Raw genomic sequence first — 14,920 nt, forward strand, 5'->3', positions numbered from 1 at the left:
CTCCCAGGGGCCATCTAGGCCCTTTAGCTAAACAAATTCACAGGACAGCAGCAAGCCAAGAACATTTTTGCTAGATTAGCCCTGGCAGAAACCGCACAGCAGCTCTCAGACCAAAGAAATATCTGACAGGGTGAATCTGCCTTGGCAAAATCATTTGATCCTCTGGCAAAACAAACCAAAACTGGCAATGAGGCAATCTTTGATTGAGCTTGAGGCTCTAATGTCCTTACCTTTCTTCATTGTTTCCTTCAAAAATAAAGTTTGAAGAAAAGAAGGATCTTGAAAAAAAAAAAAGAAGAATCTTAAAAAACAGAAACATTTACTTTTATACAAAAGAGGAGGAAGAATAGAAGGAGCAGGTCGAGGAGAAGAACAGGAGGAGGTTAGGTTATTTGAATATGTCGCATGCTCCACAGACTCTAGAGTATTATTACATATACCTTCAGTGTTTATAGGTGTGGGATTCATTTCTTAGTGCTGGTGAAGCAAAGTATTAGAAAGAGGATAGCTCAAAAGAGCAGTATTCAATTCTTCCACAATTCTAGAGATTAGGAATGAACCATTGGGGTTTGGGTGGTGGTCATTCTTTCTGAAAACTCTAAAACGGCTAGGAAATCAGAAGAGCCTGATGCTAACTAACATCACAAGTTCTCAGCCAGTCTACAGGGAATCACAGGAGCAAGGATGCTACTACAGAAATCCTGCTGAGCCCTTATCTTTGTACCTAGCTGTTTGGTTATCTGGGGCTGCTCTAACAGAAACACCACAAATGAATGGCTTTAACAAACAGAAATTTATTTTCTTATTGTTTAGGACATTACAATGCTAAATTCAGTGTGATGGCCCTAGAAGAAGGCTTTCATGTCTACTCTGGGAGAAGCTCTTTGTCTCCTTTCAACATCTGAGGGCTTGTTGTCCTTTAGAGAATTACAGGTGTATTGTCATCAGTCTGCTCCTAAGTCTAGGAGGTTCTCGGGACAGGTATTTGAGGTCCAAAAGGATACATTGTACTCCTAGCCCTTTTTTTCTAGATGGTACTGAGACCCCCCAACCTCCACCTCTCTGCTCACATCTCTCTTTTTATCTCATACATGAGAAAGGGTGACGCAGACCATACCTGTGGTAGTTACATAATTTCATGTCAATTTGATAAATAAGTGTAGGGGTGGAGTCTAGCTTGCCAATCAAGTCACAGCATGATAATGCCTCCTTCTGGGTGTGGTCTTCTCATGAGGACTCTGAGAACTTCCTCTTTTTATCCCTAGAGGTGGGCCACTCTTCTCTCTGCTTCACTTTCCTGCTGTTGAGACACTTGGCGAGCTGGAGGAGCCACGTGAATAACCAAGCCAGCACTGAGATGCTTCCACTGGCATTGGATCCACAAGACTGTACCCACTAGCCTATGATCTTCCTGTACTTTACATCATTGCATGTGTTGCATGAATCTGAAGAGGAATTTATGGACTAGCATTGGACTTATGGCCTATTGTGGGACATATGGACTTGATCTGGACTTGGCTGAGATGTCTTCTTAATACACAATTTCTCTTTTATATAAATCTATCTCATACACATATATGAGTGTCCCTGAATTTGTTTCTCTAGTCAACCCGGCCTAACACAATACCCTATGGGGATTCCCTTTACATAAATCAGGTCTGTGACCTAATTAAGGCTATTGCATGCTATCCTAATCTCTTTACAACTAATTGGTTGAGTACATCAGATCACATCATAGGAGTAATTACATCATTACATTACTGTTCTATGACATTAAGACATAACTACCAAACCACTGAGAATCATGTCCTAGCCAACTTGACTCATATTTTGGGAAGGAGGGACACAATTCAATATATGGTACAAGTGTTGTCATAACAGAAGTACTACAAGTCTCTTTAAAGAACAGTGATTTATTTTTTCACAGCCTGGTCTTCTCTCTTTTGATTCTTTCTGTGGATCTCTGTCCTAGTTTCTGGTGACTGCTTTTCTACCTTGACATTCCTTTGCCTAAAGACAGGTTCTCACTTGATATTTGTCTTTCTCCTGGTGGATGTTTCTATGTTTACTTTGCTCTTTTTATAATTCATAAGTGGTTAAGTTTATAGCTCACTTTACTAGGATATTACTTGGGGGCCCTGGTGGAGTAGTGGTTAAGTGTTGAGCTGTGATCGCAAGTTTGGTAGTTTGAAACCACCATGAACAGCTCTGTGAAAAAAAAGATGGGCTTTCTACTCACATTAACAGTTAGTCTTAGAAACCCACAGGGGCAATTCTACCCTGTCCTATAGTGTCACTGTGAATCAGCATTTACTCGATGGCAGTGAGTTTTTATTGTTGTTACTTATGCATCATCTATAATTAGCCTAGCAATAGAAAACCCTTATTTTTAGAAAGGGTCACACACACAGGTCCATAGTCCAGGACTTTGATACATATTTGAGTGAGGGAAAAGGGGTATGAAATTCCATCATAATAGCTCTTACCCTGAGCCCTTGCACCATTCTGTTATGTAGTTCTTGTCTCAAGGCTACCTCAGAAGACTGGAAACTGAGGTGAACCTTAAGACTGTGATCACCCAGAGTCTACCAGCTAGCCATGGTCTTAACAGATGAGCAGAAAATCCTTCCCTGAAGCATCCCATGTCCTTGGCAGATGCCTTGTACTCTTCTCCTCTTAATGGACTTTGACATTTACCATAAAGATGGTTGTATGTGAAATCAGAAACTTCCTGTGGTAGTCACCTAATCTGGTGTCAATTTAAGGATTAAGAGTGTAGGGGTGGAGTCTAGGCTGTCAATCTGGACATAGCCAATGAGACTTCTATGTGGACATGACCTTCTCATGGGAAATCTGGTACCTCTCCCTTGGAGGTAGAGGACGTCTCTCTCTCTCTCTGCCACTTCCTGGGAGAAATTTCAGAAGAAAAGCCACATGGATGCCACCAGACCTCAGAAGTGAGAGGAGTCACAGAGAAACTCCTGCCAGCACTGAGATACTTACATCACTGGACCCAAAGATTTTCTACCCACTGGCTTGTGATCATCCTGCATTTGGTTTCATTGCCTATGCTTCATGAGTGTTAAGGGGACTTTATAGATTTGTATCAGACATATGGGCTACTATAGGATTTATGGCCTTGGACTGGACTGGGTTGGGATGTTTTCTCAATGTTCAATTGCTCTTGTACATAAATCTCTTCCTTATACACATGTGTGTGTCCATGGATTTATTTCTCTTGTCTACCCAGACTAGCAAACTTCCCCTAAGTAATTTTTTCTGTTCACAATATGTCATAAAAATCTTATCTCTTGTGATAAGAGTTGCATGAGCCCCTAATAAAATGTTTTAAAAAATCTTATCTCTGCTTCTCTTTTATTTTGGAAATATTGTATGTGAGATTTATAAAGCATATTGTTATTTATACTAATCTGAGTATATAGCTACATATCCACTAATGTAAACTCCAAGTAAGATCATAAAAGACATTGCGGGTGGGGGTGGTGGTGATGGTGGAAAGAAATGGTGTTAACAAAACCAGGGACATGGGAACAACAAGTGATCCAAAATTGGTGGTGAGGAGGGTGCAAGAGGCCTGGTAGGGCTTGATCAAGGGCAATGTAACCAAGAGGAATTACTGAAACCCAAATGAAGGCTGAGCATGATAGTGGGACAAGAGGAAAGTAAAAGGAAATAGAGGAAAGAACTAGGAGGCAAAGGGCATTTATAGATGTCTAAATACAGACATGTACATATGGAAATATATTCATATATGATGATGGGGAAATAGATCTATGTGCATAATAATTTAAACATATTTAGAAGACTTGTGCAATCATCACCACAATCCATTTCAGAACATTTTCTTCTCATTCTCATTGTTGTTAGCCCAATTTCCCACATTTTCAACTTCCATACCCCAAGGCAATTATCAAATCATTTACTATCTCTGTAGATATAGGTATCCTATACCTATATTTCATGTATAAATAATCATACCAATCACAAACAAGAAGCAAAGGACAACATTAAAAAACCCAACAATGACATCAAACATAGAACAACATTCATAAAAAAGAAAGAGTGACTATTTTAACAATTTTAATGTCAAAAGGAAAAGCAAATAATAAGGTATTACATTTTCCCTATCTACAACTCTAAACATATCTGCCATAATTGACTTTCCAGTGCTCTCTATCTGATAGCAAGGCTCTTCATAGTCCTCGACTATATTCAGAGGGGATTCAAATGGATGTTGCAAATGGAATTTGGGTTTCCACTGTCATCCATATCCTTCTGCAAAGTGCATGTTCACAACTGAAGGTCTGATACCATTCCTTCCTCCAAATTTGGATTTTATTATTTGGAATACTTGGATCACACAGGCAGGTGTGCTTCATCCATGTGGATTTAGTTTATTCCTCACTTAGATGTCTTCTTGCTTTAAGATGAGTATTAGGACTCCAGGCACTATTTTTTTTTTTTTAGGCACCATCTGATTTCTTCACCATATTTTGCAAAAGCACCCACATCTTCAGTGATTCTGGCTTCTTTCTCACCAGCAGAGTTTTCAATTTGCTGGAAATGTTTCCTAATAAACATTGGTGATTTCTGTGCTCTTCAAGAAAAGCTTCCGGGACTTCCGGGAAGATGGCAACTGAGTAACACATACCAGAGGGACTCCACAGAAATCAGCCCAGGACAGTTACTAAGAGGGAAATTCAACACTGCTGGATCACAGGAGGAGCATCAAAAAGATAAGTAGGCACAGATCCACAAGGTTTTGAGGGGCTGGGGCTTTTGGCTTACCACAGTGGAGGGTGGTTAGGGTGTGACCTTAGCCCCACCACTGTCTTGGCTAGAGCTGGGACCATTTGGAGCTGGTGTAGGGGCTTTATCTCAACATAGCCACAGTTTGCCCGCCGCCTTGAGGCAGGGCTTAAACCCTTGAAGCCCCGCAGCCAGCGATTAGGGCTCAGCTCTATTGTTACTTTTGTTTCCCTCTCCTCTCTATCCCCCTGCAGTCTCAGTGGGCTTAGTTTTTTATTATTTTTTTTCTCTTTTTTGTTTCTTCCCTGTTCTCTCACACGCCACTGCAGACTTCCAGACAACTCCCATTGGTCTAGGGTATTTACAGCTGCCCCACACCCAATTAGGAGAGCTCCACCCTGTGCAGTGAGCCCGGGTTGGGGAAAGCCTGGCTCACCTCCACCAAGGGATACTCCGCCCAAGTTCTTACTGGGGAATTCCTGCCTTTGTGGCTAGGGGAGCTCCTATTTTTTTCTCTGCTGTCCAACATGACTGAAGGTATTTTCTCATGCCTACCTTAGTGCCTCACATGGCTTAAGGCAGTTTGGCCAACATCGGCAACCTTCCAAGCTACTGAATGAACCTCTTCCCAATCTCCAAAGTGATCTACCTGGCAAGGGCAATTCTACTCAACATTCATGGTGTTCTACACTAAAGCAGACAACTCACCAGCCTTCTGAGGCACTCCCCTTAAGAGTGAAGCCACAGGAGGATAAAGTAGTAGGCTAATTCCATAGTGAAATTAGCTGTAGGCAGTTCAAAGCTTTCCTACGAGTCTCCCAGAGAGAACCAGTTCTCTGACTCCCTGGAAAATGGCATCAGGTTCCTCCAAAAAAATGCAACACAGACAGCAATCAGCTCCAATGACCTCAACAAAAAGACAGGGGAAACAAAAGACAATGGCAGAAGATGTCCTGACCCTAGTCCATACATCAAGGGAAATACAAGAGTTTAGGGAGGAGATAACAAAAGCCAGTAGCAGACTCACGGACCTTGAGAATCGACTGGAGGGAGCGAAGAACTACACCAATGACTTGGAGGACAGTCAAGCTGACTTTAACAAACGCGGACCAAAATCCAATAAGATAATCAGAGAAGGTGAAGAAAACCTAAGAGCTGTGTCTGATGCGATGAAGAACAACATCAAAATAATTTTATTACTGGAGGAAGACACAACAAAGAAGTCATCTGCAACAATTGTGAGAGAATTCTTGGTGGAAAAGTTCCCCAGTTTAATTAATGAAAACCAGGCAACCATTCAGGAGGCTGAAAGAACACCAGCTAGACTAAATCCCAAGAAGAAGTCACCAAGGAACATAATAGTTAAACTATCCAACTTTGAGAAAAATGAGAAAATAATGAGAGCAGCTATGGAAAAACAAGCAATCACATATAAAGTTTCCCAAATAAGAATATGCTCAGACCTATCAGCAGAAACTATGAAGAAGAAAAGAGAGTAGAGTAACATATTCCAAAAATTTAAGGAAAACAACACAAACCCAAGAATACTCTACCCAGCCAAATTATCCATCAAGATAGATGGAGAAGTAAGAGTCTTCCCAGACAAGGAAAAACTCAGAGAATATGTTAGAAGGAACTCAGCCCTACAAAAGATCCTTGCCAACCCAGTATGGGCAGGAAAGTAACACTCAGCAAGCATAAATAAGAGACCACCACATAGAACAATCTCACAAGAGGGCAACAAAGAAAAAAGAGACCCCAAGGTAGCATTGACTTTAGGGTGGAAAGAAGTCAAGAATGATACACACACACATGAACAACACACTAATAAGAAAGGAAGGTAGGAAAATACCCAACACAAAAGGTATAAGATGACATCACAGAGTCCACAGATGGAGATAATAATCCTGAAAATATCAATGGCCTGAACTCAGGTGTTAGAAGACTGAGGCTAGCAGACTGGCTTAGAAAACACAACCCATCAATCTGCTGCCTACAGGAGACGCATCTCAAGGATACAGACAAAAGTAGACTGAGTATCAAAGGCTGGAGAAAGGCATACTAAGCAAGCAGCAATTTTTAAAAAGCAGAGGTTGCAATCCTAATCTCATATAAAGTTGACCTCAAAGTGCAAACCATAAAAAGAGATAAGGAGGGACACGACTTAATGCTCAAGGGAACGGTAGACAAAGAATCACTAAGCATTATAAACATATATTCCCCAAATGAGAGACCTGCTGAATACATCAAGCAAACACTCCAAAGGATGAAAAAAGAAACCACTGCCTCAATAATTATAGTAGCGACTTCAATACACTGCTCTCTGAGAAAGATAGATAACAGGGAAAGAAACTCAACAAGAAGGCTAGAGATCTAAACACTACAATTAGACAATTTGACCTGATAGATATTTACAGAGCTTTTCATCCAAATACAAAAAATTCATACTTTTCAAGCCCACAGAGCACATATTCGAAGATAGACCACATGCTGGGGCATAAGGTGAATCTACATAAATTTAAGCACATTGATATTATACAGACCTCTTTCTGTGACCACTATGCCATAAGGCAGGAAATAAAAAAAGGAAGATGAAAACAACAAGGGACCCAGGTGGCAATGAAGCATGGTAGTAGGGCAGGAGGAAAGTCAAGGGAGATGGAGGAAAGAGCTAGGAGTCAAAGGGCATTCATGAAGGTCTAGACAAAGACATGTACATGCAAATATATATAGGAGGATGGGGAAATAGATCTATGTGACTATATTTATAGGTCAAGTATTAAGGTGGCGGAAGGACCTTGGGCCTCTACTCAAACACTCCCTCAATGCATGAATACCTTCTTTTATTAAATTGGAACTCTATGATGCTCACTCTCCCGACACAACGGCTGGAGCCAAAGTGGGTGAACAAGTAAATGTGGTGAAGAAAGCTGATGGTGCCCGGCTATCAAAAGAGATAGTGACTGGGGTCTTAAAGGCTTGAAGATAAACAAGCAGCCATCTAGCTCAGAAGCAACAAAGTCCACATGGAAGAACACACCAGCCTGTGTGATCGAGTGGTCCCAAAGGGATCAGTTACCAGGCATCAAAGAACAAAAATCATATCATTGACTGCACATCTCCATGATAGGATCGCTGAAGACAAATGGGTGCATAAGCAAATGTGGTGAAGAAAGCTGATGGTGCCCGGCTATCAAAAGAGATAGTGTCTGGGGTCTTAAAGGCTTGAAGGTGAACAAGCGGCCATCTAGCTCAGAAGCAAATAAGCCCACATGGATGAAGCACACAGGCCAGTGCGATCACGAGGTGCCCAAGGGACCAGGTATAAGGCATCATGCAAAAAAAAAAAAGATACAAGTGTGTGTATGTATGTGTATATATGTGTATATGTATATATGTATGTATATATATGTATATATATATCATATTAAATGAAGGGGGAAGTGCAGAGTGGAGACCCAAGGCCCAAGTGTCGGCCAATGGAGATCCCCTCATAGAGGGGTTTAGGAGAGGAGATGGGTTAATTAGGGTGTGAGGTAGTACCGATGAAGAACACAGCTTTCCCCCAGATCCTGGATGCTTCCTCCCCCCAACTACCATGATCTGAATTCTACCTTGCAGGGCTGAGGTTGAACACTGGTACATATGAGGGCTGGAGGTACAGGGAATCCAGGGTGGATGATACCTTCAGGACCAAGGGTGTGAGGGACGATGCTGGGAGAGTGGAGGGTGAGTGGGTTGGAAAGGGGGAACTGATTACAAGGATCCACATGTGACCTCTTCCCTGGGAGAGGGACAGCAGAGAAGGGGGGAAGGGAGACTCCGGATAGGGCAAGATATGACAAAACAACGATGTATAAATTACCAAGGGCATATGAGGGAGGGGGAAATGGGGAGGGAGGGGGAAAAAAAAAGAGGACCTGATGCAAGGGGCTTAAGTGGAGAGCAAATGCCTTGAGAATGATTGGGGCAGGGAATGTATGGATGTGTTTTATACAATTGATGTATGTATATGTATGGATTGTGGTAAGAGTTATATGAGTCCCTAATAAAATGTAAAAGAAGAAAAGAGAAAAAAATGGTTAGGGCAAAGACTGTACAGATGTGCTTTATACAATTGATGTATGTACATGTATGAACTGTGAAAAGAATTGTATGAGCCCCAATAAATTGTTAAAATTAAAAAAAAAAGAATTTGAAAAAAAAAAAAGAAAACAAGGGAAAGTAATTTCAGGATGAATTACTCTCTATTGAAAAAGGAGTACATACTAGCACAGATCAGACATGAAATTAGGAAATTTCTATAAACCAACAAAAATGATCACATGATGTATCAAAACTTTGGGGACACAGCAAAGGCAGTTATCAGAGGAAGTTTCATAGCAATACATGCACACCTGAAAAAGTAAGAGAGACTGATGATTAATATGCTGGCGCAAATTTTACAGTCCCACTAATAGTAAAAGAAAAGAAATAATAAAAATCAGGTTTGAGATTCAGGAGAGGGAAAATAAGAAAACTATGGGAAACAAGTAATGCTGCCAAAAGTTGGTTCTTTGAAAGGATAAACAGAATCGACAGACCTCTGGAAAAGCTAACCAAAGAAAGAAGGAACAAATTTCAATAACAAGAATGAGGGATGAAAGTGGGGACATTAAAACAAACCCTAATGAAACTAAAAGGATAATTACACAATACTACGAAGAATTGTACTTCAGTGAATTCAACAGCATGGAAGGCATGGACAAATTCTTGGAAAAACAATCCCACCCTAGACTGTCCCCAAAGGACATAAAGAATCTCAACAGACACATAGCAATAGAAGAAATAGATAAGGTTATCAAGGAATTACCAACAAAAAAATCCCCATGTGTCAGCTTCACTGGAGAATTCTACCAAGCATTTATGTAAGTACTAACACCAATACTACACAAATTCTTCCAGAACATAGAAAAAGACAGCAAACTCCCAAAGTACTTCTATGAAGCTAGTCTAACTCTGATACACAAACCGGGCAAGTGATCCCATAAGAATTGAGAACTATAGACCAATATCCCTAATGAGCATTGATGCAAAAATCCTTAACAAAATCCTGGCCAGTATAATATAAAGGTATATGAAATAAATAATTCACCATGACCATGTGGGATTTATACCAGGGATGCAGGGATGGTTCAACATATGAAAGTCCAATAATATCATTTGCCACATTCACATGAAAAACTATAAGAAACACATGATGATATAGATAGATGCAAAAAAAGCATTTGACAACATCCAACACCAATTCCTGTTTAAGACACTTGAGAAGCTAGGAATGGAAGGAATATTCCTCAAGACAATACAAGCTATATATGAAAAAACCAACAGCCAACGTGGTAGTCAATGGAGAGAAGACTAACACAATCCCACTGAAAAAGGGAACCAGACAAGGATGTCCCTTGTCCCCACTCTATTTAACATTATACCAGAGGTTTTAGCTAACAGCATAAGGCAAAGAAAGAATCAAGGGTATTTGTCTGGGGATGGGAGATGTGAAACTATCGTTATTCACAGATGATATGATTTTTATATATGGAAAATCCCAAAAGCTCCACAAGGGGAGTGCAGGAAGCAATAGAGGAGTTTGGCAGAGTGGCAGGATACAAGATCCACAAACAGAAGTCTATCAGACTGCTGTACACATTGGATAAGACTACAGGAGAGGAGATAAAAAAGGTGGTACCCTTCACAATGGCCAAGCACAAATAGAAATATCTAGGGATAGATATACTTTACCAAAAGAACAAGCGATCTATATGAGGAAAACTACAGACCACTATTGCAAGAAACCAAGAGTGACCTGAACAAATGGAAACATCTCCCATGCCCATGAATTGGAAGACTCAATATAGTAAAGATATCAGTTCTGCCCAAGGCAGTATCTAAGTTTAATGCAATCCCGATACAATTACCCTCATCTTTCTTCAAAGAAATGGAAAAACTGATTACCAATTTCATATGGAGAGGGAAGAAGCCCAGAATTAGCAGAGAACTCCTCAAGAAGAAGGACACAGTGGGAGGGCTTGTTTAAACTGACTTTAGCACATACTGTACAGCTACAGTTGTCAAAAACACATGGTATTGATATAATGACAGATACTCATATCAATGGAAAAGAACTGAAAACACAGAAATAAAAAGATCAGCATATAGACAACTGATCTTTGATAAGGGCCCAAAAAAGATATAATGAGAAGCAGATGCCCTCTTCAACAAGTGGTGCTGGAAAAATGGATATCTACCTGCATAAAAATGAAGCAAGACTCTTTTCTTACTCCATGCACAAGAATAAATGCTAGGTGGATCACAGACCTTGAAGTAAAACCCCATACTATTAGGGCCATCGATGAGGGAATTGGGACCAACTTGAGAATGTTGGCACAGAGACTACATAAGCAATCAGAAATAGGAAAGGACCCAAACAGAGGAATCAAAAATTGACAAGTGGGATATACTTAAGATAAAACACCTGTGTACAAGGAAAGAATTCACCATGAGTGTAATAAGAGAGTCCACGGACTGGGAAAACATCTTTAGCAATGACACATCAGACAAAGTCTTATAACTAAAATCTACAATACTCTGCTAGCTTCCAAAAAGAAAAAAAAAAACCAACAACTAATTATCCACTGAGGAGGTGGGCAAAGGACCTGAACAGAAGTGTCACAGAGGCAGAAATCCGAATGGCCAAGAAACATATGAGAAAATGTTCCCGATCTTTAGCCATAAGAGAAATGCAAATTAAAACAACAATGAGGTACCACCTAATACCCTCAAAGAAAGCGCAATTCAAATAATCAGAAAGCAACAAGCGTTGGAGGGGCTGTGGGGAGACAGGAACTCTCATCCACTGCTGGTGGACTTGAAGGTATGTACAGTCATTCTGGATATTGATCTGGCAATATCTAAAACAGAATGAAATTGAGCTACCATACGACCCAGAAAATCCCCTACTGGGAATATACTCAGAGGAGGCAAGAAACAACCCATAGCTAGACATCTGTACGCCAATGTTCATCGTGGCACAGTTCACAATTGCAAGGAATTGCAAACAACCCAAATTTCTGTCAACTGAGGAGTATATTATAAAACTGTGGTACATATATACAATGGAGTACTTACACATCGCTAACAAGCAGTGATGAACATATGAAGCACATTGTTGCATGGGAAGTACTAGTGGAAATCCTGCTAAGCGAAGGAAGCCAAGCAAAATAGGACATGTACAACATGAATCTGTTGAGATAAGCTTACAAAAATGCAAAAAGGGCACAGGGAAAAAGCTACTGTATACAAACATTATACCAGGTAGTATGGTAGGGGCCAGACCAAATCCAGGGATACATCTGGGAGAGAGGGAGGTAGGGGGGAAAGGAAGTGGTGTTAACAAACCCAGGCACAAGGGAACAAGTGATCCAAATCAGTAGGAAGGAGGGTATAGGAGGCATGGTAGGGAGTGATCAAGGGTAATGTAACCTAGAGGAATTACTGAAACTCAAATGAAGGCTGAGCATGACAGAGGGACAAGAGGAAAGTCAAAGGAAATGGAGGAAAGAACTAGGAGGCAAAGGGCATTTATAGAGGTCTAAATAAAGGCACGTGTGTTTGTAAATATATTTATATATAAGGATGGGGAAATAGATTTATGAGCATATATTTATAAGTTTAGTATTAATGTAGCAGATGGACTTTGTGTCTCCACTCAAGTACTCCTTCAATAGAAGACTACTTTATTCAATTAAACTGGCATTTCATGATGCTCACCTTTCCAACACAATCGCTGAAGACAGAGCAGGTACATAAGCAAATGTGGTGAAGAAAGCTGAGCATCTAGGGTCTTAAAGACTTGAGTTAAACAAGCAGTCATCTAGCTCAGAAGCAGCAAAGCCCACATGGAAGAATCACACCAACCTGTGTGATCACGAGGTGCCGAAGGGATCAGGTATCAGGCATCAAAGAACAAAAAATTATATCATTGTAAATGAAGGGGGGTGTGGAGTGGTGACCCAAAGGCCATCTGTAGGCAACTGGACATCCCCTTACAGAAGGGTCGTGTGGAGGAGATGAGCTAATCAGGGTGCAGTGTAGCAACGCTGATACATATAACTTTTCTTAGTTCCTAAATGCTTCCAACGCCTCATTATGATCCCAATTCTACCATACAAATCTGGCTAGACCAGGGGGTGTAAACTGGTACAGATAGGAACTTGAAACACAGGGGATCCAGGATGGATGATCTCTTCAGGACTAGTGGTGTGAGTGGCGATACTGGGAGGGTGGAGGAAGGATGGGGTAGATAAGGGGCAACCGATTACAGGGATCTACATATAACCTCCTCTCTGGGGAGTGGACAACAAAAAAGTGGGTGAGGGGAGACTTCGGGCAGTGTAAGATATGACAATAATAATTTATAAATTATCAGGGGTTAATGAGGGAGAGGGGGACAGGGAGAGAGGGAGCAAAATGAGGAGCTGATGCCAGGGTCTTGTGTGGAGAGCAAATTTTTTTTTTTTGAGAATGATGAGGGCCACGAATTTTAAAATGTGCTTTATGCAATTGATGTATGTATGGATTGTGATAAGGGTTATATGAGGCCCCAATAAAATGATTAAAAAAATACAAAAATGAAGAACTTAGTATAATTAATGCATGATGAATGCCCAATAAATGTAGCTATCATTTGTACTAATAATAGTAATAAACATCTCGTTAGAACTCTTAAAAAAAGAGAAAAAGAAAAGCTATCAAGATATAATATATATATATATATATATATATATATATATATATATATATATATATATATATATATATATATATATATATATATATATATCCCCTCTCCTCTCGCGAGAAGCGCGGAGCCGGTGTCTGCGGAGAACTCGGGAACGGGCTAGGCTGCCAGCCTCGATCCTCCTTTGGCTGGTGTCCGCCAGTGCTCGAGAAATGGCCGATTTGGGAATCTCCGCCGGCCAGCGTGTGGCTGTGGTGTGGGATGCGTCATCCCCCAAGTAAGTTCTGACGTGTCTGGTGGAAAAGCTTCGAGCGCTGACCGGCAGTGAGGACCTCGTGTCTGTGGAAAACCTCAGCCAGCTGTTGCAGTCTGCCCACAAAGAATCCAGCTTTGACGTCATCTTGTCGGGCATGGTTCCTGGAAGCACCACTCTGCACAGCCCTGAGGCTTTGGCTGAGATGGCCCGGAACCTTCGGCCTGGTGGATGCCTTTTTCTGAAAGAGCCAGTGGAGACAGCATCTAAACTGTGCTCGGCCCTGACTCTTTCTGGTCTGGTGGAACTAAAAGAGCTGCAGCGGGAAGCGCTGAGCTCTGAGGAGGTGCAGTCTGTCCGCGAACACCTGGACTACCAGAGCGATGGCCTGCTCGCTCTTCAGATGGCCAGCAGGAAGCCCAACTTTAGGGTGGGCTCTTCTCATCAGCTCAAGCTGTCCGTCGCCAGGAACACGCCCTCAGGAAAACCCACTGTGGACCCCGCGGCTGCCAAGCTCTGGATGCTCACCGCCAACGACATGGACGACGACAGCACGGATCTCCTTGACTCGGAGGAGCTGCTGGATCCGGAAGATCTGAAGAAGCCCGATCCAGCTTCCCTGCGGGCGGCTTCCTGCGGAGAAGCGACCCAGAGGAAGGCTTGTAAGAACTGCACGTGTGGCCTTGCCGAAGAGCTGGAGAAGGAGAAGTGAAAGGAGGAGCAGAAGAGCTCCCAGCCCAAGTCGGCCTGTGGCAACTGCTACCTGGGCGATGCGTTCCGCTGCGCCAGCTGCCGGCTCGGGATGCCAGCCTTCAAGCCTGGGGACAAGGTGCTTCTCACCAACAGCCACCTCCAGGACGCCTAGGAGACCCAGTGGGGATGCTGCGGCCACCCTAGCCAAGCCCTGTCGCCTGTTACTCCAGGGTTCACCCCCTCTGCCCGAGGGCAGTAGGGAGCCCAAGGCGACAGTGACGGGGTGTGGTGTGGCTGCTGTGCATCCACAGACCAGACGGCCGGGGGTTCGCTGACCCTGAGGCCCTGGCGTGACGCCACCCACTACACGATCCCCTGTGTGTCACCAGCAGCGCCTGCCACCTGTCCTCCGGAGTCGCTGGCTGGTC

The 14,920-nt window shown here is 42.2% G+C and overlaps 1 pseudogene; it reads left to right on the forward strand.

Moving 5' to 3' along the window:
• The first annotated feature begins 13,758 nt into the window (after nucleotides 1-13,758).
• LOC142448909 (anamorsin pseudogene) lies at nucleotides 13,759-14,664 on the forward strand (annotated as a pseudogene).
• Nucleotides 14,665-14,920: the final 256 nt, after the last annotated feature.

This window comes from Tenrec ecaudatus, chromosome 5, assembly GCF_050624435.1.
Source record: "Tenrec ecaudatus isolate mTenEca1 chromosome 5, mTenEca1.hap1, whole genome shotgun sequence".
Classification (NCBI taxonomy): domain Eukaryota; kingdom Metazoa; phylum Chordata; class Mammalia; order Afrosoricida; family Tenrecidae; genus Tenrec; species Tenrec ecaudatus.